The sequence below is a fragment of the Culex pipiens genome, chromosome 3, assembly GCF_016801865.2.
Source record: "Culex pipiens pallens isolate TS chromosome 3, TS_CPP_V2, whole genome shotgun sequence".
NCBI classification, from domain to species: Eukaryota; Metazoa; Arthropoda; class Insecta; order Diptera; family Culicidae; genus Culex; species Culex pipiens.
In genome coordinates, this window is record NC_068939.1 from 63,282,211 (window position 1) to 63,304,381 (window position 22,171).

The following is a 22,171-nucleotide window of genomic DNA, read 5'->3' on the forward strand; positions in this document are numbered from 1 at the left end:
GTAGTCTATTTATTACTTCCTGCCTAATAAGCAATATATTTTAACTGCTTAGCATTAGCATATTTTAACTGCTTAATTTCAGATAATGGCCAAATGCAACTTTTTATGTCCAGTATCAAAAATCATTAAGTTTGATACCCATATTGCCCCAACTCTTACGGTCCGGCAAATGTCCCCTCATCGGAACATCCCCGGGGCCTCCGGACACTCCAGGTGGTGGCCACTACTGCCAAAATGTCAAATTTCATGTTCAGTATCAAAATCCCTAAAGTTTGATACCCATATTGCCCCAACTCTTATGGTTCCGCAAATGTCCCCTTATCGGAACATCCCCGGGGCCTCCGGCCACTCCGGATTGTGGTCACTACTGCCGAAATGTCAAATTTCATGTCCGGTATCAAAAACCATTAAGTTTGATACCCATATTGCCCCAACTCTTACGGTTCGGCAAATGTCCCCCCATCGGAACATCCGCGGGGCCTCCGGCCACTCCGGATTGTGGCCACTATTGCCGAAATGTAAAATTTCATGCCCAGTATCAAAAACCATAAAGTTTGATACCCATATTGCCCCAACTCTTACGGTCCGGCAAATGTCCCCCCATCGGAACATCCGCGGGGCCTCCGGCCACTCCGGATTGTGGCCACTACTGCCGAAATGTCAAATTTCATGTCCGGTATCAAAAACCATAAAGTTTGATACCCATATTGCCCCAACTCTTACGGTCCGGCAAATGTCCCCCCATCGGAACATCCGCGGGGCCTCCGGACACTCCGGATTGTGGCCACTACTGCCGAAATGTAAAATTTCATGCCCAGTATCAAAATCCCTAAAGTTTGATACCCATATTGCCCCAACTCTTACGGTCCGGCAAATGTCCCCCCATCGGAACATCCGCGGGGCCTCCGGCCACTCCAGGTGGTGGCCACTACTGCCAAAATGTCAAATTTCATGTCCAGTATCAAAATCCCTAAAGTTTGATACCCATATTGCCCCAACTCTTATGGTTCGTCAAATGTCCCCTTATCGGAACATCCCCGGGGCCTCCGGCCACTCCGGATTGTGGCCGCTACTGCCAAAATGTCAAATTTCATGCCCAGTATCAAAAACCATAAAGTTTGATACCCATATTGCCCCAACTCTTACGGTCCGGCAAATGTCCCCCCATCAGAACATCCGCAGGGCCTCCGGCCACTCCGGATTGTGGCCACTACTGCCAAAATGTCGAATTTCATGTCCGGTATCAAAAACCATAAAGTTTGGTACCCATATTACACCAACTCTTACGGTCCGGCAAATGTCCCCTTATCGGAACATCCCCGAGGCCTCCGGCCACTCCAGGTGGTGGCCACTACTGCCAAAATGTCAAATTTCATGTCCAGTATCAAAATCCCTAAAGTTTGATACCCATATTGCCCCAACTCTTACGGTTCGGCAAATGTCCCCCCATCGGAACATCCCCGGGGCCTCCGGCCACTCCGGATTGTGGTCACTACTGCCAAAACATCAAATTTCATGTCCAGTATCAAAATCCCTAAAGTTTGATACCCATATTGCCCCAACTCTTATGGTTCCGCAAATGTCCCCTTATCGGAACATCCCCGGGGCCTCCGGCCACTCCAGGTGGTGGCCACTACTGCCAAAATGTCAAATTTCATGTCCGGTATCAAAAACCATTAGGTTTGATACCCATATTGCCCCAACTCTTACGGTCCGGCAAATGTCCCCCCATCGGAACATCCGCGGGGCCTCCGGCTACTCCGGATTGTGGTCACTACTGCCAAAATGTCAAATTTCATGTCCGGTATCAAAAACCATTAAGTTGGATACCCATATTGCCACAACTCTTACGGTCCGGAAAATGTCCCCCCATCGGAACATCCCCGGGGCCTCCGGCCACTCCAGGTGGTGGCCAGTTCCAATGATCGACTCACGCGACCGGCATGTCTTAGCTGGTCCTTGCCTCCAAGCCATCTGCTCCCGGACCTCCAGGCCGTCTGCTACCGGGCCACCAGGCCATCTGCTTCTGATGTGTCCTCGTCGTCGTCCAGCAATAGAATGAATTTTCGGGACCGACCGAGCCGAGTTTTGTTGGCTCGTCGACGATCCGAAAATTATGAGGTGGAGTGGGGGAGATTTTAGATACATCAATCTCACGTCTCTCGATCGACTGATTGGGAAACGTTCGTTCATCCAACCAGCGTGCACCAAAAAGAGGGGAAATTTGCCGAGAGGGGAATTCGTCACGTAACGTTTTCGCTTCGCGAAAATTTTGGATTGACACCACGTATAGAAACCTTAGAACAAAGTTCTTTGTCAAAACCATGAATTTTGATACCCATATTGCCCCAAGTCGAATGGTTCGATAAATGTCCCCCCGGTAGAACCTTCCCTCAGGGCCATGGCCACTCCGGGTGTGGCCAATCCTGTCAAAATGGCCATTTTCATTATCAGTATCAAAAACCATGAATTTTGATACCCATATTGCCCCAAGTCGAAAGGTTTGATAAATGTCCCCCCGGTAGAACCTTCCCTCAGGGCCATGGCCACTCCGGGTGTGGCCAATATCCTACCAGTTTGGTCCCAACCCAATTGCCTTAAATCATTCTGGTTTTCGAATGACCGATCTAACAATCTTCGTTAAAACAGAATTCCTCCCAAGTTGGTGCACAACCTGTGTCTTTCAATGTGTGCATGTGTGTGTGAGCAATAAAATTACCACCGTCGATCCGTCTCTGACGGATTTTCGAATAAAACTAAAATTGTTCAGAGGTTATCTGTTACTTATATAGTTCGCATGAAATGTGGCAACAATGGTGCAGCATTCTCGCGTGACAGTTCCAAGAAAGCAGGAGACGAGGCAAAATTTGCACCATGTTGCCACATTTCATGCTAACTATATAAGCTAACAGATAGCCTCTGAACAATTTTAGTTTTATTCGAAAATCCGTCAGAGACGGATCGACGGTGGTAATTTTATTGCTCACACACACATGCACACATTGAAAGACACAGGTTGTGCACCAACTTGAGAGGAATTCTGTTCTAACGAAGATTGTTAGATCGGTCACTCGAAAACCAGAATGATTTAAGGAAACGGGGTTGGGACCAAACTGGTAGGATATTGGCCACACCCGGAGTGGCCATGGCCCTGAGGGAAGGTTCTACCGGGGGGACATTTATCGAACCATTCGACTTGGGGCAATATGGGTATCAAAATTCATGGTTTTTGATACTGGTAGTGAAAAAGGCAATTTTGACAGGATTGGCCACACCCGGAGTGGCCATGGCCGTGAGGGAAGGTTCTACCGGGGGGACATTTATCGAACCATTCGACTTGGGGCAATATGGGTATCAAAATTCATGGTTTTTGATACTGGTAGTGAAAATGGCCATTTTGACAGGATTGGCCACACCCGGAGTGGCCATGGCCCTGAGGGAAGGTTCTACCGGGGGGACATTTATCGAACCATTCGACTTGGGGCAATATGGGTATCAAAATTCATGGTTTTTGATACTGGTAATAAAAATTACGGGAAGGTTTTCCCGGGAGGGTTCTGTTGGATGACGTTGTAGGGCTTTGAAGTATTGGGCAAAGTTGTAGAGGAGAAATTTCATGAAAGTTTGTCAAAGGTGCCAAATTTGTAGCTCTTAATCTACTCGAAATATACGCCATTTTTGCAAAAATGGTAAAAAAGCACTTTTTTGGTGATAACTTAAAATGTTAGCATTTTAGCGGCCTACTATGTTCTGAAGAGTTGTTTATGACATAAAATTACCCATCTTTGCCGAAGACAGCAAAATGTTTTGAGCCTTTATTGAGGAGTTTAAAAAAAATTTATGTGATTTTGAGCCTATTTTCAAGTTGCAATGTTTTCAAATGGCGCATTTTGGCGCATAATCGAACAATGCACCTGAAAGTACACACTTTCAACTATATTTCCTGAAAATATTTTCGTGTTTATTTGTGTCTATTTTCAAATATCTCAATTTGAATTCGTCAGATTTTTAATAATTTCATTTATGAATGTTATTCGAAATCATAATGAATACAAGGTGAAAATCGGTAAATTGAAGGGTAAATTGATCGATTTTTATGGAAATTACATCGTCTATGAAAAATTACGACAACTTTTCCAGAGTGACCTAATATAACAGGAAATACTTAATTCTAAATACGGACAATCATTTAAAATTTTCACTTACATTATTTTTGAGAAAACATGTTTTTATTCATAATTTTAAAATATATATCATAATTTTAAGCATGAACAATGTATTTTCCATAAAAAAACGATCAATTTACCGATTATTTCCACGTTTCAATAAGATTCCGCTTAAAAATTATAATTAAATTGATTAAAAACCGTCAAATTCAAATTGAGATATCTAAAAATAGACACCGATAGACACGGAGATATATTCAGAAAATCTAGTTGAAAGTGTGTACTTTCATGTGCATTGTTCGGTTTTGCGCCAAAATGCGCCATTTTGAAAACATTGCAACTTGAAAATAGTTTCAAAATCATTTAAAAATGGTTATAAGTAAAAGTAAAAGTAAATCTTTCCCAGTTCCTGAGGGGAACACCCTTGAAGAGTATCGGGGCCAGCAATTACAAAGCGGATTCTGTGGCAGTTTCAAAAATGGTTATAACTCCTCAATAAAGGCTCAACACATTTTGCTGTCTTCGGCAAAGATGTGTAATTTTATGTCATAAACAACTCTTCAGAACATAGTAGGCCGCTAAAATGCTAACATTTTAAGGTGAAGCCGTTGATCATTTTCAAAAAAAATTGATCATCACTATAAAATATTCTGTATTAAATTCAATTCAACGAATTTCAGCACCAAAAGGAATCAGCATGTGCCGGTTGTTGCCTTCTTGAAGCCACTGAAGGAATTTTTGATCTAAATCAATTGTGCTTCAAAATTTATATAATTTTGTGGCACAGTCATTGACGTCCTAGTTGGCAACCATTGATTAATGACGATTTCCATAACTTTACAAGGAGTGGGATAATCATTACCAAAAGGAATCAGCATGTGTAGAGCACTATTCTAAACAACTTGTAGAAGGATTTTTGTCAAAGTATTGAAAGCGACGCAAAATGTATATCTTTGAACGAAAAATCATGATAATGATGGAAGTCTTCACGTTAAGTTATCACCAAAAAAGTGCTTTTAAACCATTGTTGCAAAAATGGCGTATATCTCGAGTAGATTAAGAGCTACAAATTTGGCGCCTTTGACAAACTTTCATGAAATTTTCTCCCCTACAACTTTTCCCAATACACCAAAGCCCTACAACGTCATCCAACAGAACCCTCCCGGGAAAACCTTCCCGTAATTTTTATTACCAGTATCAAAAACCATGAATTTTGATACCCATATTGCCCCAAGTCGAATGGTTCGATAAATGTCCCCCCGGTAGAACCTTCTTCATGGCACTGGCAACTCCGGGTGTGGGCAATCCTGTCAAAATGGCAATTTTCATTACCTGTATCAAAAACTATGCATTTGTATACCCATATTGCCCCAATTTATATGGTTCCATAAATGTCCTCCCGGAAGAACATTCCCCATGGCACTGGCCACTCCGGGTGTGGCCAATCCTGTCAAAATGGCCATTTTCACTACCAGTATCAAAAACCATGAATTTTGATACCCATATTGCCCCAAGTCGAATGGTTCGATAAATGTCCCCCCGGTAGAACCTTCCCTCAGGGCCATGGCCACTCCGGGTGTGGCCAATATCCTACCAGTTTGGTCCCAACCCCGTTTCCTTAAATCATTCTGGTTTTCGAGTGACCGATCTAACAATCTTCGTTAGAACAGAATTCCTCCCAAGTTGGTGCACAACCTGTGTCTTTCAATGTGTGCATGTGTGTGTGAGCAATAAAATTACCACCGTCGATCCGTCTCTGACGGATTTTCGAATAAAACTAACTTGTTCAGAGGCTATCTGTTAGCTTATATAGTTAGCATGAAATGTGGCAACATGGTGCAAATTTTGCCTCGTCTCCTGCTTTCTTGGAACTGTCACGCGAGAATGCTGCACCATTGTTGCCACATTTCATTCGTTGCAGACCCCTTCCGCAGTACCAAGCATGCAACATTTTCGTAACGCGCGACATTTTTCGTTTTTCTGGATTGACACCTCACCAGAATAGAGCCCTTAGGACAAAGTTCTTTGTCAAAAAAGATTCACGAAAAATGCCGAATGGAGCAACTCTCCTAAAAAAATACCAAAATATTTACTGAAAACTTTTTTTGAAAAGTGCTCTAAACGTCAAAATTTTTAAAACCGAGTACGGGAATCGATTTTCCGGACAATTAGTCCAATCCTTGTGCAGTTACAGCGAGTTTAAAAATAAAAATGTTGAAAAAAATGTTTCTTGATGGTTTTAGGAAATTTCTATACGACAGACTTGATTTTTCAGTCTCGAAAATATTTTTATCAGAAGCTCGTCCAATTTCCCATAAAATTGTCTTTGACCACTGAGCAGCACTTAAGTGTTATTTATACACTTTCTGGAGGCCGGATCTCACATATTTCAATGAAAATGATGTTCGGGTCCATCATGCAAACCGTTTTGCCTTCCTCACCTTACTGAGGAAAGGCTATAAAATCACTCGAAAAATGAACTTCTTAATTTGACCTCGTAGACCCACCTTCACGTATACCTATCGACTCAGAATCAAATTCTGAGCAAATGTCTGTGTGTGTGTGTGTGTGTAGGGATGTGGGTCTGTGCACCAAAAAATATGCACTCGATTATCTCAGCACTGGCTTAACCGATTTGGACCGTTTTGGTCTCATTCGATTCGTCTTGGGGTCCCATAAGTCCCTATTGAAAATTATGAAGTTTAGTAAAGTACTTCAAAAGTTATGCTAAAAAAACGATTTTGGCGTATGTCCGGAAGATTGTAAAAAGGGTGGTTTTTGTAAGAAACCCTGTCATGTTATACATTTTCAGAAAGTTATTAAAAAGACCTTTCCAATGAGCCCAAAACATTGAAGATCTGATAACCCTATCAAAAGTTATTGGCACTTAAGTGTTATTTATACACTTTTTGGAGGCCGGATCTCAGATATTTCAATGAAAATGATGTCCGGGTCCATCATGCGACCCATCGTTAGTTAGATAATCGAAAGACCTTTCAAATGAGCCTAAAACATCAAGGATCTGACAATCCTATCAAAAGTTATTGGCACTTAAGTGTTATTTATACACTTTTTGGAGGCCGGATCTCAGATATTTCAATGAAAATGATGTCCGGGTCCATCATGCGACCCATCGTTAGTTAGATAATCGAAAGACCTTTCAAATGAGCCTAAAACATCAAGGATCTGACAATCCTATCAAAAGTTATTGGCACTTAAGTGTTATTTATACACTTTTTGGAGGCCGGATCTCAGATATTTCAGTAAAAATGATGTCCGGGTCTATCATGCGACCCATAGTTAGTTAGATAATCGAAAGACCTTTCAAATGAGCCTAAAACATCAAGGATCTGACAACCCTATTAAAAGTTATTGGCACTTAAGTGTTATTTATACACTTTTTAGAGGTTTGATTTCAGATATTGTGATACAAATATTGTCTGAATCTTCCATGCGAACTATCGTTGGATAGGTTTTTTTTATCAGACCTTGCCGATGAGCCAGAAATATTGATGATCTGCGAACCATATCAAAAGAAATGAGTAATAAAGTTGATTTGTTAAACATGTTAAGGGGGAATGTTGCTATTTTTACTGAATGTATTGATTTTATGAATATGAGGAAGGCACCAACCACCTAAAGGTGGATTAAGTAACGTTATTTAGTTAGATAATCGAATGACCTTTTAAATAAGTTTTAAACATTTTAGATCTGACAACCCTATAAAAAATTACTAGCATTTAAGTGTTAGTTATACGCCGGATCTCAGATTTTGTGATAGAAATACTGTTCGAATCTTTCATGCGAATTGTTGTTGGATAGGTTTTTTATCAGACCTTGCCGATGACCCAGAAATGTTGATGGTTTGAAAATTCTATAAAAAAAATGAGTAACAAAGTTGATTTGTTAAACATGTTAAGAGGGAATGTTGCTAATTTGACTGGCACTAACCATCTAAAGGTGGATTAAAAAACGTTTTTTTCAGAAATCTTTCTCCAAAATCTTCAAAAGCTTTGAAAATGCTTGTAGAAAATCTAGTCGGGGATTTTTTGTGATTGACTCTAGGAGTAAAAATTAGAGCGTTCAATTTAGATTAACACTAAATTATTGGTTATTTTTTTCGAGGAAAAATAGGGTTTTTTTTCAGAATATTGTGTACTCCATCAAATCGGGCGTCTAATTTTACATAAAAATCCCTTTGACACCAAATTTCTATCTCATCACCGTTTCAGGCTGCAAATTATTGAAAAACACCTTTTTTTTCGCATGTTCAAAAATGGAAGGGGTCGTACCGCCCCTCCATAACGAGATATAAAAAAACGGACCTCGGAGTCATGATCAGGGACAAAACTTACCTCCTAAGGACAAAGTTTCACGCAAATCGAAGAGGGGTCGGGGCAACTGCTGTGTGAGTTTGCAGAGAATTACCCATAACAAGTTTTTGAAAAATAAAAATAAATTACAATAACAAGCCATAATCTCATCATTTTAATGGAAAAAAGTTGTTTTGTGTCTTGTTCAGTTGTTTTGCAATTATTAGCTCTCAAAAAATGTAGGATTTGACGGAAAAAACACATTGCGGTACTGTACATCGAACATTTTCTAAAATTCTAAACCTAATCATGCTTTCAACAATTCTTAACTCAGGAGAATGCATTGTTCATACATTTCAGATGAATAGTCTTAAATTTTCATTGATATTTAGAAGTTTGTTGGAAAAAAAAATTTTATGCCCCCTGATTTTTCGGCGTGTAGATGGAGCGGAGGGAGGGAGGGAGAGGGGATTGACTTTTAAAAATATTTGTACAGCCTAATCTAAAATAACTATTGACATGAAATTATCCTAAGATTTGCTTAGTTCAATATGAACAGTAAATTTTGTTGAATTAAATTCTTTTAAGTTCCCGGGATTTTTTTTCAAAAATTGGACAAAAATCTTTGAAAGAACTTCAAGAATTCCGTTTGCAATTAAAATAGGCGTCTCAAGGGGTTAAAACTTGGCCTAAATGAGACTTATAGTTAACAAATCCTACTGATTTTTTTTAACAAAACAAAAAGTTTTTGGAAGCAAATGATTTGTTTTTACTTTTGCTTTATAAAAAAAACATAGCCGGTTTAGTAGCTTATTTCAGTAACTTTATGCTATATATCCTCTGCGAAACACGTTCATCAAATTGAAAGTCACTGTTGAAAATTTTGATAACCAAATGAAAGACAGAAAATAGACGTAGCAGCTAGAACAAAATAATTTGAAAATCGTGTGTAAAACATGGTGGGTGATACACTAACGCCATCTCGTCGTTTATTGCCACTTGCAAGAATAAGCCTGAATGTAGACTGCAGTGCACCACAGCTTTTGCTGGAGCCGCATTCTGATTCTCACCAACTTGATTTTGATGATGCTAATTTTGTTTAAATAAATTAGATTTTTTGCTCTGAAATTAACTAAGAATGATCTGAAGCGGCACTCAACATAATTGCTTTCAACCAAGGATGGAATAAATTCAAAAAAAAAATCTATTTCGCTTGAGAACTTTCTTCACACGCGAAACAGATATGAGTCGTATTACGCAAAAGAAAATCGCTCCCGAACATCTCGAAAAAAAAAATCAATCCGTTGAAGATTTTTGGTGATTTTCCTTGTTAGCACCGCTAAAAAATATTTATTTCGTTTTGTTTACACACATTGCCCATCTACAAAAAGTGACAGATCATTTTTCAACGTGTGACGTTACACTTGCAAGTGTGGTAATAAAAAAGATGTTCTGCCGAATAATAATTATTAAGATGATGACTTTTTGAGTTTCCTTTTACCGATCTTTCGTGCGCGAGAGAGGAGAGCCATGTTCTGTAGTGATTTTTTCTCTTGATGAGCGTCAACAGATTTTCTTTTGATGATGATTCTTCCATCGCTGCTTTCAACAAATCAAAACTATTCTTGATCTACACATCAATTTTCTCGACGAAAAGAGACATGAAACTTTCGATGTGAATGAGAATACGCCCAATAACGTGCTTTTTAATGTTGTTGTTTACACTTGAGAGCAGCACGATAGAGTTGTCAAATCTCCTCTTCGACGACAGCGCCTCAAACGGTTAGTTATTCTCGATAAAACCGTTGCATGTTTTTACACAAGGTGGTGAACGAGCCAAAACGTTTTTGTGGTTGAATCAAGTGGATAACTCTGTTGAACAACTCAAATATCAAATTGTCTGTGAACTGTCTGGCAACCCTGCATACAAGCTTTCTCTCAGTTTAAATCTCTCTTCCTTGCTCAGTGGCTCCTCCGTGCGGCCAGTCACCGAATCACCCTCGCTCTCGCAGCACCGTGCACACCGCATGAGAACGAACGAACGAACGCCGAAGCCGCGGACCTTTACCCCAACCGTCGCTCGGGACGGAAACTCAGTTCGCTGCGGATTTTCACGGGAAAAACAACACACCACACTGGGGCGCCCCATTTCACTTCTGCTCTGGTGGTGCTAGCGACTGGTGGTGGCGCGGTTGCATCGTCGCGTGCTCGTGTGTGTTTGTGTGCGTATGTGTCCGTAGTAGCTTTTTGGGGGTGGTGCGTGGAAGGGGGGAAGTGTCCTCGTGGGGTGGCCACGCGGCCTGTGGCGCCTGTGTGTGAGAGTGTGAATTTTTCCGAGAAAGGATTAGAAATCGTCGTAGCGTTTTTACTGACGAGTTTTCTTTTTGTTCGTTCTAAGGTGATCAGGAAGGAATGAATTGCCAAACTTGGCCAGTTTAAGTTTTTCCGAGGACCAAAAGGATTGCCACGACACCACGGAAGAGGGAGGAAAAGTTTTGTTGGTGTCATTACTGTAGAAAACGAAGAAAAAAAGTGAAACAGGTGAAAATTCCGACTCGGAATCGGTTACGTGTACGAAAACGATCCTGTCGTTCCGAGGTGGACGAAAAATTTCCGGTAATTTGAATCTCCAGCAGGAAAATTGCTGCCGGAAAACTGGAAGAAAACCAAAAAGTTTTTCCAATTCAATTTGCCTTCTTAAGGTGATACTTTTGTGGACGAGCCCGCTTGCAATTGCGAAACAAAAAAAAAAAAGAAAAACTAACCGAAAAGTGCTGAGTGAGTGAGAAAGTGGGAAAAGTCTCGGAATTTCCTCTCATTTTCACACGTTACGGAACCCCTCAAGGAAGTCAAAACAGTAAGGAGGTGCAAATAATCGTTACGGTCGTCGTCGTCATCGGCACGCGGTGGAGAAAAAGTTTGAATATTTCCCAGGAGATAAGGAAAGTGTGCTGCAGAGGAAAAGCGTTTGCAGAGGTGAGATCGGAAAAAGAACGAAGTTGGAGGAAAAAATCTAATCAAAATTTCACGAGGACGAAGAAGATCGCAAAAGGAAATTGAGCGAGGAGGCAACAAAGACATACTCGCTCTCTCTCCCTCTCACGCTCATAAAGGGGGGAAACCCGTGTAAAAAATTACTAAAATTGAAAAAAGAAAATGCATAAAGAATAAAAGTGCACCAATACGCTCGCAACACAAATTTCGAAACAGTGGTGAAAAGTTCTTCTTTTTGTCGAGGGGCCAACACGAGTGATAGCGTAATGTTATTTTTTTTGTTGCTTTTAAAAATTTCGTAATCTTTCGGTGGTGTGTGACACTTGGCTTGGCACAAGAAAAATGAGAATTTGCAAAGTGAAGGTGACGGTGGCGAAAAGAATCATGAATGGTGAAGGTTGACACAAAAAATCGTCATTGACAGCACATGGCGCAGTATGCAGGGAAGGGAAATGCTGCATTACATGAAGGTGAAACATTGCAGTTGCCATCGAATGAATTCGATTAATTTTAACTTTATAAGGATGCACTTGACTATAATACGATTAAAAGTCATTACGATAACATAAATTGTAGCCATTAATAAGATATAAATATTTAGTTTGTTATCCAGACACTTACTTCCTTTTTTTGGCTGTTGAATGTTGAAATCATTAAAAAATGTGTAATGTGGTGAGAGTCAGAATGTTTATCTTAGAAAACGTATAGAATACTCAACTTTACTAATCAAATTAAAATCTTTTTAATCAACTGACTGCTTTTGCTTTAAAACCCGACACTGATGAACAGCTGTAAAGAATTTCGGACACCTCTATTCAGTTATAAATAAGCGTCAAGATCAATAAATGATCCTTTCTTAAATATTTTTTTTGTTAATGCTCAGAAAGTACTTAAATTTTTGAGAAACTTTACTTCCAACATTGCAGAATATTAATACAATTTCGTCCAACAAGTAATACTTTTATGGATTTTGTAAACATTTTTTTAAATTATTTTATACTATTTATTAATGGAAATATTTGTTTAAAAAATCAGTTTGTGATTCTTATTTGGTTATGAATTTTGTTCAAGTCGGCAAGTTTTATTTTTAGGCCATTAATTCAATAATTTTGTTGTTTATTCAATTAAGGCGATTCAGTAATAAAAATTGAATATTTTCAAAACATTTTCTTCTCTCTCTATCCCCTTTCTTAGTATTTTAGTACATTTTTTTACTTTTCCTTACCTTTGACTATGCACCTAACTATGATTCAATACACAGCTGAAAGGTACTCAAAAAGTCTGAAATTTACGCAAAACTAATTTATTGTAAGGCCTCTTCAAATACGGTCCGAAAAATCGGAGGACAAAAAAATACACGAAAAAAACCCAATTTTCTTACGGTTGGGTCTGCACGGTACGCTACTTCCATCCAAATATTCTCAAAAGTGAGATTTTCATTGGCAATTTAATGCTCTACAACAGGCCTGCCCAACGCCCGGCCCGAGAAGCCATTTCATCCGGCCCGCGACGGCTTTTCAAAATAGTTCTATGACCGGCCCTAAAGGCTGTTCATGAAATATAAAATAAATAAATTGATTGTCTGAATTAAAAAAAAGTAAGCTTGAGATCAAATTTTAACCAGTTATACAAACTTTTTAAACTGAAAAATGGTGCGAGAAAACAAAATTATCCATTTCGTAAAATTGAGAAATTTATGAAAATAAACTTGTATTGTTATCTGAAAATGTACAAAATAAAACTAAATATAAATTGCTTTCAGTTTCAACTGTGTAAACTTCAAATAGAAGTTTTTTTCTATTTTAAACATTTTTTTGGATAAAAAAACTAAGCGAAACCAAATGTATTTTTTCCAGAACAACTTTTCTGTGATAAGGTTTTTTTTAAAAAAAGACTTAAAAAGCATATCATTCGTACTGATCGCTGCACATATTATAAAAATATTAAAAAATGACTCAAAATGAGCAAAGAAATAAGGGAGGAAACATACATTTGTCCATAAAATTTGAATTTCGTAGAATAACGATTTGAAAATGATTTAATATATATTTTTTCACAATTTTATATTTTCTGTGTTTAAAATCATTCAAAAATATTTTTCAAAATATTTGACTAAAGTTTTATAACAAAGTTTTTTTGTAAAAGATATTCGAAATTCGAAAGTTTCGATTGAATAAATTGTTTCAATGTCAATAATATTATATATTAAACTTTAAAAAATTACAGCGACCATTGAAATTTGAATGTTCAAAAAAAAACATATCGAGGTTTTTAATTGCAATCGTCAAAAACAATAACAATATAATTTTAAACAAACAAAAATTATAAAATATGAGTGTTCTTAAAATCAAGATATAGTTTTTACTTTTTTCAACCTTAATCAAATATTAGTTTCGGCCCACCACTGCTTCAGAAAAATCAGATATGGCCCGCAGGGCCAAAAGGTTGGGCACCCCTGCTCTACAACTCTGTAGAACATACCAAAGCTGTGAAACTAGATCCTGAAAAGTCATTTACGTATGAATTTTTTTTTTCACCAGCTCTCTAAGCTCGAGTATCAAAGGGTTTATATAAACCAAATTCATTCAAAATTTGCACAGATGCATAAATTAACCCAAAAAAACCGTTTTCCGATTCTGGAGCAGGGGTTCATTTTTTTTTGGCACCCAACTGGGTACGTGTAAAATGCAATTTCAATTTCCATATATATTTTTTACTTGTAAAATTTAAAAAATATTTGTCAGCTGAATTTTCAGTAACATTCGAGTCTTACTCAGATTTCATTTAAAAAATATAAGAATAATATGGCATAATATCATCAAATTTCAGTAAATTATTAACGACACATTTTCCAGAATGTGAATAAAATAAAATGTGATTGTTTTATTGGCAAATTTGATATTTTATGCTTTGAGAAGGCAAAATTCCATTCAATGATTTTGTTTTATTTTTTTTGATAACTCGAGTATCTGAAGCTGAAAAGAATCTCAAATTGTTGAGGAAGGAATTAACATTTGCATCTTTACAACATTTGATCATCCTTTATTAACAAAACTTTATAAATATGATTAAACATGAAACTTATTTGCCACAGCCTTTTTAGGGATGGGAGGTCTAAAGTTTTTGAAGATCATATAAAAAGAATCGATTTGAAATTGAAAACTAGCTTAATCCACCTATGTGGTTGATGCTTTCCTCACTACTACCAAACATTGATCGGGAAATAATTTTCTTTGGTACGTCATATCTTAAACAGGGTTGCCAGATTCAAACTCGTTTGGAAGATCTCAACAAAAGGTCGGTTGATGGATCCGGAAATCGTATTCAAACAAATAAGGGAGATCCGGCTTTGAAAAATAAAGCAAAGACAGGGTTACCAGATCTTCAATGTTTTGAACTCGTTAGAAAGGTCTTTCGATTACTTATTCAACGATGGGTCGGATGATAGATCCCAACATAGCATAAACATCACTTAAGTGGTCATATCTTGAGACAGGGTTTACAGATTTTCAATGTTTTGGATTTACTGGAAAGGTCTTTCATTTACCTATCCAAGGATTTGTAACTTAATGGTATTTGAACCAATTTCTGTCCATTGTTCTAACATCCCGATGTATGAAAAAACTATTTTTTATGCATAACTTTTGAACTACTTATCAAAACATGAATTTGTATAAAACTCGATCTATGGGACCCTAAACCAAGTCGAATGCAACCGGTTTGGGCCAAATCGGTTCAGCCAGTGCCGAGAAACATGAGCTAGTTTGTTGGTTACATACATACATTTGTTCAGTTTTCGATTCAGAGTCGACGGTGGGTCTACGAACTTCTTATGAAAAAAATCATTTTTTGAGCAGGATTACCTCAGGCAAAAAGGCTTCAAAGAGGAGGGAAGTGGAAAATAGTTCTCCATTTATGGACACTGCACTTAGTAAAGCAATGTAATGAAAGCCATAGAAACTTTTTGATGTATTTTTTTAAAATCTGAATAGTACTGTAAATCATTCTTAAACTTTTTTGTCAATTTAAAGCACAAAATAAAGTATATTTTATTAAGTTAATTGTTTTATGTAGGTTGAAAAAAAAAATTAAGTTAGGTTGGAAAACAAACCTCATTTTGAACAGAACTTATTTAAAACAAATCAAATTGGAATAAGTTAGTTGAACATTTTGAACAAATTATCACAGCTAAGCAGTTTCAAAGTCATGTTAGATATTTCGTTTTTTACACAGCACTTACGCACACTCTCAAAACAGACGTTTGGTAGTGTGTGTGAACTCCATTTAAAAGGGGTGTCAAACTAAAAAGTGACCCCGTTTGTTTGACAACAGTTGGTGTCAAACCATCGGGGTTTGAGTGTAAATGCTATGGAATCATACTAAGATACCATGCGCCTCCATGGATTTATTCTAAGAAAGTTTGACCAAACGGATTCGCTTGGTTTCTGAGATTTGTTCCACAGCATTTCGTCAGCTGTGTGCTATCTTGTGACATAGACCATTTTGGTCGAAAATGAGTTAATGATAACGTTTTGCTATACTTAACAAACACTACAAGATGCTTTAACCCGAACTTGTGACATAGACCAATTTATCATCAAAATGATTGTGCACCATTGTGACACGTCATACATGTTGTTGGAAAATGTGGAAAAAAATTTTTTTTTCTTAAATTTATGTACACACATACTTTCTAAAGGCAATGCAACTTTTTGTTTATAAAAATATACTGATAAAGTCGATTAAACCATTAATTTGAGCATATTTTAGTTTGTATGGGAATTTTGTGCACACTTGTGACACGCAGTACAAATTCGTGCGTTTGTTAAGCGATAGTATACGAACCGATTGCTTCACAAAGTTTGGCTCTATCATTCATATTTTTGAAATTATTTACCAACAAACTTTAAAAATCGATTTTCTCGAAAAGTACTAGATGGTCGTTGTCACAAGATAGCACACAACTTACGGTTTATTGTTTAAGTCATTAAGATTTAGGGTTATCTATAAACAGTGTTTATTAAACACGTGAGCATTATTTTTTTTAAATTTTCAGACTTCTCTCTTCCCCCTTGTGAACAATTGTTTTAACAAACAAATCTGTTTTTATGGAGCGTAGATAAGTGCAAACGATAAAAATAAATAAATAAATAAATAAAAATAAATAACAATGTTTATGGATGGCCCCAATAATCAGATTTTTTTTTTAATTTCAATGTTTTTACGAAAAAAAAAACATTCTCTTACTCTTACGATATGTACCGTGAATCAAAATTTCCATACACGATTAGTTTTGGTTATTTCAATGAGCTTGAAGTTAGCATTTACATATTGAAACTTCTTGAAAAATACGGCAAAAAATTTACGATTGTTAAAAAGTATGATTGTAAACAACATGATTTCTATAAGCCTTGACTCAAGATAGTAGTTTTTTTTGTATAAATCAGAAAAAAAATCCATTTGAAACACATTTTGAAGTCTCTTTGATTCGACCAAAACTTTTATTTCTGTTTAACTATGCCTTGTTTTGAATTTTATTGAATTCAGTTGATAGTCCCGAAAATGCAGTGGGCATCATAAAAAAGTTGACGTTTTTATTTGCTGTCCCATACCATGCTAATGAGATAACTTGATACAGAGTTAAAATTTTATAGCGCTTGTCGCAGCTCATCTTTTAAGTATCAATAAAAGAATGAATAGCTTAGTGGAGGTGTAGTTGAGAAAATCTCATAACAAACTAACGCTAGATTTTTTCTTACTTATTAAAACGAGTATTTGGATTTTGATTTCTTTTATAATTTCGAAACAACTTAACTTTATGAAATAAAATAAACGGTATTTCGAGCATAACCTTGTACTTCTTTCGCATGTACTGTCTAAAACAAGTGTTCTTTTCGTGAGTTAAAATTGCCTCCCATTCCACTCGTCACTTTTCTCTTCGCCACTCTCTCTTCTCAAGGTGTCTCACCCTACAGCCGCTGAATTATTGTATTATTTTTAATGTTATTAAAAACTCTACGCGCGCAATGCCAGATTCGCAATAACGAGCAAAAAAACTGAGAGTGAAACAGCGTGAAACCCACACAAAGAAGCTTACGCCCGTTCGGTCGTGTTGGTGTCGTGACACAACAGTGAGGCAGTCCGAAATTTTAACAAGAACCTCTGAAATATTTATGTTTTTTTTTCTGCAGGTTAGTAAACGAGAGTACGACAGAGTAAGAGCATCAAGAAGAACTAATCACAGCTTGTTGGTAACTGTAGTTAGTCGCAGAGAAAAAAAAGAGACAACCTGTGAAAAGTTAGACAAGCTGAAGGAAAAAGAGAGAAAAGATAAATCTTATTATTTCTCGCGTGAGTAATTCGCAAGTGTAAGTGACAGTGCCAGCTTGTCAGCGGAAAAGAAGAAAAGCAGAAAAAAGAAACGAGAGCGTGTGAAAATTTTCGCAATAAAAAAGGAAAAAAAGTGTAAAAAAAACTCCGCATCGTGAAAATTTGGCAGAGAGGAGCAGCAGCAGCAGCAGAGAGTGGAGAAGCAAAGTGTCAAAAGGAAGATCAAGTGATCGCGCTAATTGAAACGAGTTGAAACGCCAACCGGACAATTTTGATTGCAAATCGACAATATCGGGTGTACGCAACAACTGCTGTCGTCGCTGTCCACACGGGTGCTGATACGCGGCGCTGGAACAATTGGATTAGTTCCAGGTGATAAATGTAAGTCCTACTTTAGTCCGGCCAGCCGGCGTAATCTTCCATGTCGGATTACATGCAAAACGGGTGGAGGGAGGGGTTTTCAGTTGAGCATTTATTGAGTGTTTGTTGGGTTGAAAAATAACTGTTTTTAATTCGTCGCTGTCGGGCAATCTTGTCGCGCGTTCCTTTTGAGCCAAATTGAGTTAAGAAAGCCACTTTGTGCTGTTCACAATGCCTCAACTTTTGACCTTTATAGATCCCCAAAATTCGATTTAATTCCTGAGATATTCGATATAAGAACCGAAAAAAACTCCGTGAATGTCACTATGCAATATGAAAGAAGTTTTAATATTGAACAAAGGGATTTCGACAATCGTAAACATTTGTAATAACTCGTGACTCCGGCTACCAAATTCAACCAAACTTCATAGAGTGGTCTACCAAACACAACGTGTAATGTTATTGTTACTCTATTTTTTGTTTGCTGCTTGGATACAAAATAAAGCATTAAAAAATGCCTTTAATTGTTCTTTGATGATATAGTAAAAATTAAAACTTTGCTGGGAGTAGATTTTGCATTTGCATTATTGATCAATTCCCTAGAATGTAACATATCGACTTTTCATTGTATTTCATGATTTGTATGAAACTTATGTTCTACAAGTCTCCGTATCAATTTCGAGGCTGTCCATAGAAAAGAGCTATGAAATCATTCGAAAATCTGTAACTCGATTCGATGTCATCGAAAAAAATAGCTACACTCTAATAAAGTTATCCACTTTTTCTAAATACTTTTTAATAGCCAAAACTCTATTTTTACAAACTTCCATTTTTGAGTGAATTTTAAGCAGATTTTATAGTACCGTAAAATTTCCGTGAAGTTTGAATATTTTGAAAATGGCATGCCATGAAATTTTAATTTTTATACCGTGTAAAATCATTAGCTATATGGTATGACTAACAATTTTTTTGGCCAAGTTAGCCCTCCCCCCTTTCAAATTGGTCTAAATAATCAGGGGGCAAAAAAATATTTTTTTTCGAAAAATTTCAAAATTTTAATGAAAATTTAAGTTAAATCAACTGAAAACCAGTTAAAATGCATTTACCCGCGTTTATAATAATATTAAGCATGTTTGAACTCCTTTGCAAACATTTTAAATTTTCATGAAATGCCAATGTACACAGAAAAAAATCAATTCTCGAAACCGTGAAGTCAGTTCACGATTATGAGAACCACGAAGGAATATATTCACGTTTATGGTGCAAATGCACCATACTCATGAATAAATTCCTTCATGGATCTCACATTCGTGTACTTAATTCACGATTACGGGAATTGATTTTTTTCTGTGTACAGTCCCACAAAAAGTTTGTTTCTGCGAAAAAAAACCCGTCAATACCTCGATATTCTCAAAACTAATGATTGCAAAGCAACTGTACGCCTGTAAAATGCATTTTAAAACACTTTTTTCATCCAAATGTTGAAACCTAGGCCCCCCCTTGACTTTGGTCAGAGCCGAGGGACATAAACTTCAAAAAATATTTGCAACGGCCATATGATTTTTTGAAAAATAATGTTTTCTGGAAGGTATCGAAAATTCACTTAAACGGAAAAAAAATATCGAACAGTTAAACCGTTTTTTTGGTTATTTTTTTAGAGTCGTTTTTAGGTTAAATTATATGTTTAACAAAATTGTTTTTTTTTATTCTAAAAGTTTTGTTCATTACTGTCCAATTTAAAAAAAACATAAATTTTAAACTCTATGGAAATTTTAAACAATGTGATTTTTTTTACCATTGTGCCTTCCTCACTGAGGTAAGGCTATAATCCTGCTCGAAAAATGAACTTTTGAAAAACAGCTCGTAGACCTATATTCATGTATACCTATCGACTCAGAATCGAAAACTGAACCAATGGCTGTGTGTGTGTTTGTGTGTATGTATGTGCGTGTCAGAGTGGCGAATCGGGTGCTGGAATTTTGATGCCGGATCTCACTTATCTATATGAAAACTAAGTCCGGATCTATCATCCGACCCATCGTTGGTTAGGTAATCCAAAGACCTTTCCAATGAGTCCAAAACATTGAAGATCTGGCAACCTTGTCTCGAGATATGACTACTTAAGTGATATTTTTGTACTTTTTTAAATGCCTAAGCTTTGTCCGGATCCATCATCCGACCCATCGTTGGTTAGGTTATGAGCCTATCACATGAGGCCAGAACATTGAAGATTTGGCAAACCGAGTCTCAAGTTATGACTGCTTAAGTGACATTTGTGTTTTTTTTATTGAGAAATAAATGGAATTTGTGTCCAAACCATCATATCACTAAATTTTGGTTAAAAAGTGAGGAAGGCACAAACCACATAGGTGGATTAAGTTAGTTTTTGATCCTAACTTTGCTTGCTGAGATAAGGCCTTGCAAAGAATGAAAATAAAAAAAAAGACTTTTTCAAAATTCTATAAAATTGACCCTCAATTGACATTCAATTATGTATTGAAATCATTGATTATATTTTTAATGCTAAAATCGAAACCAATGTGAAATTTCCTGAACTATTTAAAAAAATAAATAAATAAATTGCGACTTTTATTTAAAAAAAATGACTAAATATTATTATTGTAGTCAAAAGACTAATAATACATAATTAATCGATGTCATACCAAGGGATTTATTAAGGGGTTGCATACATGTAGAAAATCTCAATATTGCATAATTTCTAATATTTATTAAATCCTTTAGAAATATGAATTCCAATCACTCCTGAAAGTTTCATGGAGATATGTCATGATTTAAGTGAGTAGAAGACGATTTAACTTTAAACTTTTGCCATGTGTAAAGCGGACTGTCAAACTTTGTGAGCGTTTCTCTCGGAACACCGAGTTGATTTCTGGGTGCCACGATATCTCGAGATGCGATAGACCAAATTGCCTGAAATTTGTGGTGAAGACTCTCAAGACATATTCCGTGTGCATGACTAGGCCCGATTTTGAATTATGTTTTTTATTTTAAATATAAAATCAAAAAAGAACGAATTTTTATTTAAAAACACAAAAATATTTTTATTTCTTTTTTCAATAAACTTTTTAAAAAACGGCCTTCGTCATGTACACGGGATCGGTATAATGAGTCTTAACCAAAATTTTGAGCCGATTTGGTCAAAGCAGTGTTGAGATATCGTTGCACCCGTTTTTTGAATCTGCTAACTTCAAATAGCTATATCTCGGCAAATATACAACCAAATATGTTCAAATTTATTTTATTGATAGATGAAAATGTATATTTTAATGCCCTGGAAAAACAGATTTAAAAAAAAGTTTAAGCGTGTGCTCAAACCAACCTCTGAATTTTTTGCCGATTTACATGTATATTGAAAATGATTAAAAAAAAAAATACACACTCAAAATTACCCATTTTTAAATAATACTAATAAAAATAGCAAATTCCTCACAATACATTCGAGTTCATCGAGCGCCTAAATCCTTCACAACTCTACAAAATCCATTCATGCTACACTCCCCTAATCCCTAAACCGGATTTGTCCATTTCGTGGCGTCGTCCTCGCATTTCAACCAAGATGGAAATCAATTATTCAAAGCATAATTAAGCCTGAGTGAATAATTGATACTGCTCACCCTTTCTAATCCGGTGTGACACTGGGGTGGGGGGAAACTGGCAAATTTCTCCTTCCTATCACCTCTCTCCCACCTCAATCACGAAACTTTAGACACTGTGGGGTTACTCTCTGCCAAGAAAAACAGATCATTATCCTGCATGAGTTGGCACTAGATATCTGCTGCGGTGTACGAACGGATAGTTTAGAATGTGTGACTACTACTAGCTGCGGCTAGAGCGACTGCAGATTTAGGTTAGGCTGACTGGCTAATTTAAAACATATATATGCACACGCCGACGATGCCGCCAAAGTAACGAAAGTTGAGAATGAGAATGATTCTTGTGAAAATTTACAGTTGACCTCCATTTCAGTAGCTGGCACCGGATCAAGAT

General features: G+C 36.9%; 1 protein-coding gene across 9 annotated transcripts in view; it reads left to right on the forward strand.

Annotated features, from left to right (window-relative positions):
- The first annotated feature begins 10,559 nt into the window (after positions 1 to 10,559).
- The window catches only part of LOC120424315 (glutamate-gated chloride channel), a 365,994-nt gene continuing 354,382 nt past the window's right edge, over positions 10,560 to 22,171 (forward strand). For 4 of the 9 annotated variants that reach the window (XM_052711130.1, XM_052711131.1, XM_052711132.1 and 1 more), the window contains exons 1-3: positions 10,569 to 11,943; positions 17,433 to 17,664; positions 17,735 to 18,184. The gene's annotated coding sequence lies outside the window, so the exon portion shown is untranslated. Of the gene's footprint in view, positions 11,944 to 17,432; positions 18,185 to 22,171 lie in introns of those variants that run through there. The other 5 variants (XM_052711128.1, XM_052711125.1, XM_052711127.1 and 2 more) reach the window with 5 other exon arrangements.